Genomic DNA, 9989 nt, shown 5'->3' with positions numbered 1-9989 from the left:
ATGACACAGAGACGACACAGAGACGGCACAGAGACGACACGGAGACGACACAGACATGACGACACAGAGACGACACAGACACAGAGACGACACAGACACAGAGACGACACCGAGACGACTCTGTGTCGTCTCTGTGTCGTCTCTGTGTCGACACAGAGATGACACAGAGAGACGACACAGAGACGACACAGAGACGACACAGAGACGACACAGCAATGGCACAGAGACAACACAGAGACGACACAGAGACGACGACACAGAGACGACAAAGAGACGACACAGAGACGACACAGAGACTACACAGACACCGAGACGACAGACAGACGACAAATAGACGAACCATATACGACATAGACACAGAGACGAAACATAGAGATGACACATCGAAAGAACTGATATTGCCAATAGACGGCAAAGAGACGACGACAACTAGACGACACAGCGACAACAAAGAGACGACACAGAGACGACACAGAGACGACACCGACACTGAGACGACAAAGAGACGACTATTTATGTCGTCTCTGTGTCGTCTCTGTGTCGTCTCTGTGACACAGAGACGACACAGAGATGACACAGAGACGACACAGAGATTAAAAATACACAGAGAAGACAAATAGACGGCACATATAAGAAACATACAAGGCAAGGAGACGACACAGAGACGGTACAGAGACGACACAGAGACGACGACACAGAGACGACACAGAGACGAACAGAGACGACACAGACACAGAGATGACACAGAGACGACTCTATTTTTCTTATATGTTTTTAATATTTGACACAGAGACGACACAGACACAGAGACGACAGAGAGACGACACAGAGACGACACAGACACAAAGAAGACACAGAGACGACACAGAGACGACACAGACACAGAGACGACACAGAGACGACCCAGACACAGAGACGACACAGAGACGACTCTGTGTCGTGAATTTGTCGTCTCTGTGTCGTATCTGTGTCAACACAGAGACGACACAGCGAGATGACACAGGGACGACACAGAGACTACACAGAGACGACACAGCGACGGCACAGAGACGCCACCGCGACGACGACACAGAGACGACACAGAGACGACACAGAGACGACCCCGACACGACCCAGACACAGAGACGACACAGAGACGACTCTGTGTCGTCTCTTTTTTGTCTCTGTGACACAGACACGACACAGACACAACACAGAGAGAAGACCAATAGCTGACACCGGGACGAACCAGATACGGCACAAAGACGACAAAGAGACGCATCAGAGACGACGATAAAGAACTGACCACTAGCCGACACAGACACAGAGAAACCAAAGAGAAGACAACGAAAAGCCACGCAGACGACAAATACAATAAACCGACACGACACAGACACAGAGACGACAAATAGAAACGACACAGAGACGACACAGAGACGTCACAGCGACGACACACACACGACACAGAGACGAAGACCCAAAGACGATACAGACACGACACAGAGACGACTCTGTGTCGTCTCTGTGTTGTCTCTGTGTCGACACCGAGACGACACAGAGAGACGACACAGAGACTACACAGACACAGAGACAACACCCGTCCTGACCCCCCCCAGCCACTAAACTGTTAAAAATGTGAGACTACACTTAGTATACACTGATCTGAAACTGTTTGAAGAAACTGAGTGACGACCCTGAGACAAAACAGAGATGACCCAGAGTTGACACAGACACAGACACGGCACCGAGTCGACTCTGTGTCGTTTCTGTGTCGTCTCTGTATTGTCTCTGTGTCGACATAGAGACGACACAGAGAGACGACACAGAGACGACACAGAGACAACACAGAGACGGCACAGTGATGACACAGAGACGACACAGAGACGACGACACAGACACAGAGATGACACAAAGACGACACAGAGACGACACAGAGACGACACAGAGACGACACAGACACAAAGACGACACAGAGACGACTCGGTGCCTTCTGTTTGTCTTCTCTGTGTCGACACACAGACTACAGTTCGAGACTACACAGAGACTACACAGATACTACACATAGACGACACTGAGATGGATACGATACGAAACAGAGACAACTACACAGATACGACACCTATCCAACACAGAGACGACAAAGACACGAACACGAGACGTCTCAGACCCCGCGACAAGACAGAGCTGACACCGACACCTCGCTGACACCGCGACGACACAGACAAAGAGACGACACAGACACGACACAGAGACGCCCCCGACCCCGAGACGACTCTGTGTCGTCTCTGTGTCGTCTCAGTGTCGTCTCAGTTTCGACACAGAGACGAATCAGAGAGTCGACAGAGAGACGACACACAGCCGTCACCGAGACGACACAGACACAGAGACGACACAGAGATGACACAGACACGACTCTGTGTCGTCTCTGTGTCGTCTCTGTGTCGTCTCTGTGTCGTTTCCTTGTCAACACAGATACCACACAGAGAGAAGACACAGAGAAGACACAGAGACGACACAGAGACGACTCGGAGACGATACAGTGTCGACATAGAGACGACGACAAAGAGACGACACATAGACGACACAGACACAGAGACGACTCTGTGTCATCTCTGCGTCGTCTCTGTGTCAACACAGAGACGACACAGAGAGACGACACAGAGACGACACAGCAACGGCACAGAGACAACACAGAGACGACACAGAGACGACGACACAGAGACGACACAGAGACGACACAGAGACGAAACAGAGACGACATAGACACAGAGACGACACAGAGACGACACAGAGACGACACAGAGACGACACAGACGCAGCGACGACACAGAGACGACTCTATGTCGTCTCTGTGTCGTCTCTGTGTCGTCTTTTTTCCGACACAGAGACCACACAGAGAGACGACACAGAGACGACACAGAGACAACACAGAGACGACACAGAGACGACGACACAGAGACGACACAGATAAGACACAGAGACGACACATACACAGAGACGACACAGAGACGACTATCTGTGTCATCTCTGTGTCGTCTCTTTGTCGTCTCTGTGACACAGAGAAGACACAGAGACGACACAGAGACGACACAGAGACGACACAGACACAGACACGACACAGAGACGACTCTGTTTTGTCTCTGTGTCGTCTCTGTGTCGACTCTGTGTCGACACAGAGACGACACAGAGAGACGACACAGAGACGACACAGAGAAGACACTGAGAAGCAAGAGACACGACAACGATACGGCCAAGACTCGATACCGCGCATAAAACGAGATGACACAGCAACGACACGGAGAAGAAAAAGAGGTTAAACAGACACAAAGACGAAAAAGAAACGACACCTAAAAAAAGACAAACAACAAACGCCTCTTTGTCGTCACTGGGTCGTCTCTGTATTGTCTCTGTGTCGACACAGAGACGACACAGAGAGACGACACCGAGTCGACACAGAGACAACACACAGACGGCACAGTGATGACACAGAGACGACACAGAGACGACGACACAGACACAGAGACGACACAGAGACGACACAGAGACGACACCGAGATGACACAGAGACGACACAGACACAAACACGACACAGAGACGAATCTGGGTGTTCTGTGTGTCGTCTCTTTGACATATCTTTGTTTACACTGAGACGAGACTTAGAGACGACACAGACACGACACTGTTCCGACAAAGAGACGGCAAAGAGACGACACAGAGATGACACAGAGACGACGACCAAGAGACGACAACCAGACGGCCCCAAGATGAGACACAAACGACACAGAGACGACACAGACACAGAGACGACCCCGAGATGACACAGACACAGAGACGACACAGAGACGCCGACACATAGACAACCCAGAGACGACACAGAGACGACACCGACACAGAGACGACTCTTTGTTGTCTCTTTGTCGTCTCAGTGTCGTCTCTGTTTCGACACAGAGACGTCTCAGAGAGACGACACAGAGATGACACAGAGACGACACAGAGACGACACAGAGACGACACAGAGACGACACAGACACAGAGACGACACAGAGATGACACAGAGACGACTCTGTGTCGACTGTTTGTCTTCTCTTTTTCGTCTCTGTGTCGTTTCTGTGTCGACACAGAGACGACACAGAGAGACGACTCAGCGCTGACACTGTGAAGACACATAGACGACCCGGAGACGATACATAGACGACGCAGAGTCGACGAAACAGAGACGACACAGAGACGACACAGACACAGAAACGACACTGTGTCATCTCTGCGTCGTCTCTGTGTCAACACAGAGATGACACAGAGAGACGACACAGAGGCGACACAGAAACGACACAGCAACGGCACAGAGACAACACAGAGACGACACAGAGATGACGACACAGAGACGACAAAGAGACGACACAGAGACGAAACAGAGACGACATAGACGCAGAGACGACACAGAGACGACACAGAGACGACACAGAGACGACACAGACGCAGAGACGACACAGAGACGACTCTATGTCGTCTCTGTGTCGTCTCTGTGTCGTCTTTGTTCCGACCCAGAGACGACACACAGAGATGACCCACAGACGCACCAGCGAGCACACAGACACGAAACAGTGATGACGACACCCCGACGACACAGATAAGACACAGAGACGACACAGACACACAGACGACACCGAGACGACTATCTGTGTCGTCTCTGTGTCGTCTCTTTTTCGTCTCTGTGACACAGAGAAGACACAGAGACGACACCGAGACGACACAGAGACGACACAGACACAGACACGACACCGAGACGACTCTGTATTGTCTCTGTGTCGTCTCTGTGTCGACACAGAGACGATACAGAGAGACGACACAGAGACGACACAAAGACGACACATAGATGACACAGAGAGTGCACAGAGAACACACCGAGACGACACAGCGCTGACGACATAGAGACGACACAGAGACGAACAGAGACGAGACATCCACCGCTATTACACCGCGACGACACTCTGTGTCTTCTATTATACACAGAGACGACACAGAGAAGACAACGACACAGTTACGACACAGAGATGACAAAGAGATGACAGCGACGACGACACAGAGATGACCACTCTATTACACCTTGACGACACAGACACAGAGACGGCACAGAGACGACTCTGTGTCGTCTCTGTGTCGTCTCTGTTTTGTCTCTGTGTCGACACAGAGACGACACAGAGACACGACACAGAGACGACACAGAGACAACACAGAGACGGCACAGTGATGACACAGAGACGACACAGAGACGACGACACAGACACAGAGATGACACAAAGACGACACAGAGACGACACAGAGACGACACAGAGACGACACAGACACAAAGACGACACAGAGACGACTCTGTGTCGTCTCTGTGTCGTCTCTGTGTCTTATCTGTGTCTAAACAGAGACGACACAGAGAGACGACACAGAGACGACACAGAGACGACACAGAGACGGCACAGAGACGAAACAGAGACGACACAGAGACAACGACACAAAGACGACACAGAGACGACACAGAGACGACACAGAGACGACACAGAGACGACACAGACACAGAGACGACACAGAGACGACAAAGACACAGAGACGACACAGAGACGACGACACAGACACGACACAGAGACGAAACAGAGACGACACAGACACAGAGACGACTCTGTGTCGTCTCTGTGTCGTCACAGTGTCGTCTCTGTTTCGACACAGAGACGACACAGAGAGAAGACACAGAGACGACACAGAGACGACACAGAGACGACACAGAGACGACACAGAGACAACACAGACACAGAGACGACATAGAGACGACACAGAGACGACTCTGTGTCGTCGCTTTGTCGTCTCTGTGTCGTCTCTGTGTCGTCTCTTTGTCAACACAGAGACGACACAGAGAGACGACCCAGAGACGACACAGAGACGACACAGAGACGGCTCAGAGACGACACAGAGATGACACAGAGACGTCGACACAGAGACGACACAGACACAGAGACGACTCTGTGTCATCTCTGCGTCGTCTCTGTGTCAACACAGAGACGACACAGAGAGACGACACAGAGAGACCACACAGAGACGACACAGCGACGGCACAGAGACACCACAGAGACGACACAGAGACGACGACACAGAGACGACAAAGAGACGACACAGAGACGACACAGAGACGACATAGACACAGAGACGACACAGAGACGACACAGACGCAGAGACGACACAGAGACGACTCTATGTCGTCTCTGTGTCGTCTCTGTGTCGTCTTTGGTCCGACACAGAGACGACCCAGAGAGACGACACAGAGACGGCACAGCGACTACACACAGACGACACAGTGACGACGACACAGAGACGACTCATAGAAGACACAGAGACGACACAGACACTGACATGACACAGAGACGACTATCTGTGTCGTCTCTTTGTCGTCTCTGTGACACAGAGAAGACACAGAGACGACACAGAGACGACACAGACACAGAGACAACACAGAGACGACTCTGTATTGTCTCTGTGTCGTCTCTGTGTCGTCTCTGTGTCGACACCGAGACGACACAGAGAGACGACACAGAGACGACACAAAGACGACACAGCGACCGCTCAGCGACGGCACCGAGACCACCCAGAGACGGCACCGATTCCACTCAGAGACGACATAGAGACGACACAGAGACTAACAGAGACGACACAGACACAGAGATGACACAGAGACGACACTCTGTGTCGTCTCTGTGACACAGAGACGATACAGAGACGACACAGACACAGAGACGACAAAGTGACGACGACACAGAGACGACACAGACTCTACTCAGAGACGTAAAAGACACAGAGACGACACAGAGACGACACATAGACGACACAGACACAGAGACGAAACAGAGAGACGACACAGAGACGATACAGAGACGACACAGACGCAGAGACGACACAGAGACGACACAGAGACTACACAGACGCAGAGACTACACAGAGCCGTCACATAGAGGACACAGAGACGACGACACAGAGACGACACAGAGACGACACAGAGACGACACAGAGACTACACAGAGACGACACAGACACAGAGACGACACAGAGACGACTCTTTGTGTAGTCTCTGTGTCGTCTCTGTGACACAGATACGACACAGAGACGACACAGACACGACACAGACACAGAGACAACACAGAGACGACTCTTTATCGTCTCTGTGTCGTCTCTTTGTTGCCACAGCGGCGACACAGCTAGATGACAACCAGACGACACACAGACGCAACAGACACGGCACAGAGACGACACAGAGACGACGACACAGAGACGACAGAGAGACGAACAGAGACGACACAGACACAGAGATGACACAGAGACGACTCTCTGTGTCGTTTCTGTGTCGTCTCTTTGACACAGAGACTACACCGAGACGACACAGACACAGAGACGACACAGAGACGACACACACACGTAGAATACAAAAATACGACACAAAAAAGACACAGAGACGACACAGACACAGAGACTACACAGAGACGACACAGAGACGACTCTGTGTCGTGGAGTTGTTGTCTCTGGGTCGTATCTGTGTCAACACAGAGACGACCCAGCGAGATGACACAGGGACGACACAGAGACCACACAGAGACGACACCGAGACGACACAGAGACGACACCGAGATGACGACCCCCACACGACACAGAGACGCACCAGCCCACCACCCCCCCCGCACACGCCCCAGCCATGACAACGAGAACCCGCTCTGGGTCGTCGCGGTGTCACCTAGCCGACAGATAGACGACACAGAGACGAAACATAGACGATGACACAGAGACGACACAGAGACGACACAGAGACGACACAGAGACCACACAGACACAGAGACGACACAGAGACGACTCGCTGTGTCGTCGCTGTGTCGTCTCTGTGACACAGAGACGACACAGAGATGACAGAGACATAGAGACGACACAGAGACAACTCTCTGTGTCGTCTCTGTGTCGTCTCTGTGTCAACATAGAGACGACACAGAGAGAAGACACAGAGACGACACCCAGAAGACACAGAGACGACACAGAGACGTAACAGATACGACAAATAGACGACCCAGAGACGACGACACAGAGACAAAACCAAGACAACACAGAGACGACACAGAGACGACACAGACACAGAGACGACACAGAGACGACTCTGTGTCGTCTCTGTGTCGTCTCTGTGTCGACACAGCGACGACACACAGAGAAGACACAGAGACGACACAGAGATGACACATAGACGGCACAGAGATGACACAGACACGACACAGAGAGGAGGACACAGAGACAACACAGAGACGACACAGACACAGAGATGACACAAAGACGAATCTCTGTGTCGTCTCTGTGAAACAGAGACGACACAGAGACGACACAGACACAGAGACGACACAGAGACGACACAGAGACGACACAGAGACGGCACAGAGACGACACAGAGATGACACAGAGACGACTACACAAAGACGACACAGATAGGACACAGAGACGACACATATACTAAACATACACAGCGAAGACCCTTAGAAGACAAAGACACAGAGACGACACCTAGAAGACACAGAGATGACACCGAGACGACACAGAGACAACACAGAGACGACACAGAGACGACGACACAGAGACAACACAGAGACGACACAGACACAGAGACGACTCTGTGTCGTCTCAGTGTCGTCTCTGTTTCGACACAGAGACGACACAGAGAGACGATACAGAGAAGACACATCGACCACACAGAGACGACACAGAGACGACACAGAGACGACACAGCGACGACGACACCGAGACGACACCGACACAGAGACGACACCGAGACGACACAGAGATGACACCGAGACGACTCTGTGTCGTCTCTGTGTCGTCTCTTTTTCAACACAGAGACGACACACAGAGAAGACAACGAGACAACACAGAGACGACACAGAGACGACTCAGATACGACACAGATACGACACAGAGACGACACAGACACAGAGACGACACAGACACAGAGACGACACAGAGACGACTCTCTGTGTCGTCTCTGTGTCGTTTCTGTGACACAGAGACGACACATACACAGAGACGACACAGAGACGACTCTGTGTCATCTCTGTGTCGTCTCTGTGTCGACACAGAGATGACACAGAGAGACGACACAGAGACGACACAGAGACGACACAGAGACGACACAGCAACGGCACAGAGACATCACAGAGATGACACAGAGTCGACGAAACAGAGAAGACACAGAGAGGACAAAGCGATGGCTCACAGACTACAAAGACACCGAGACGAGACAGACACGGAACACAGACGAAAAATACACGACACAGACACAGAGACGACACAGAGAGACGACACAGAGACGGCACAGAGACGACACAGAGACGACGACACCTAGAGGACACAGAGACGACTCAGAGACGACACAGAGACGACACAGAGACGACACAGACACAGAGACGACACAGAGACGACTATCTGTGTCGTCTCTGTGTCGTCTCTGTGTCGTCTCTGTGACACAGAGACGACACAGAGACGACAAAGAGACGACACAGCGATAAAACAAACACTGATACTAAGCAGACAATACTCCAAGATGAAACAGAGACGAAACCGAGACGAACCAGACACGCCCCAGAGACGAGCCCGATACGCCCACAACCAGACGACACAGAGACGACACAGAGACGACACAGACACAGAGATGACACAGAGACGACTCTCTGTGTCTTATCTTTGTCGTCTATTTGACACAGAGACGACACAGAGACGACACAGACACAGAGACGATACAGAGACGACACAGAGACGACGACACAAAGACGACACATAGACGACACAGAGACGACACAGACACAGAGACTACACAGACACAGAGACGACACAGAGACGACTCTGTGTCGTGTCTTTGTCGTCTCTGTGTCGTATCTGTGTCAACACAGAGACGACACAGCGAGATGACACAGGGCCGACACAGAGTCGACACAGAGACGACCCCGAGACGG

This window comes from Artemia sp. Qi Xiang Cuo, chromosome 4 (assembly GCF_049724085.1).
Source record: "Artemia sp. Qi Xiang Cuo chromosome 4, ASM4972408v1, whole genome shotgun sequence".
Classification (NCBI taxonomy): domain Eukaryota; kingdom Metazoa; phylum Arthropoda; class Branchiopoda; order Anostraca; family Artemiidae; genus Artemia; species Artemia sp. Qi Xiang Cuo.
The sequence above is the reverse complement of the archived record's forward strand: the minus strand, read 5'-3'. Positions refer to the sequence as shown.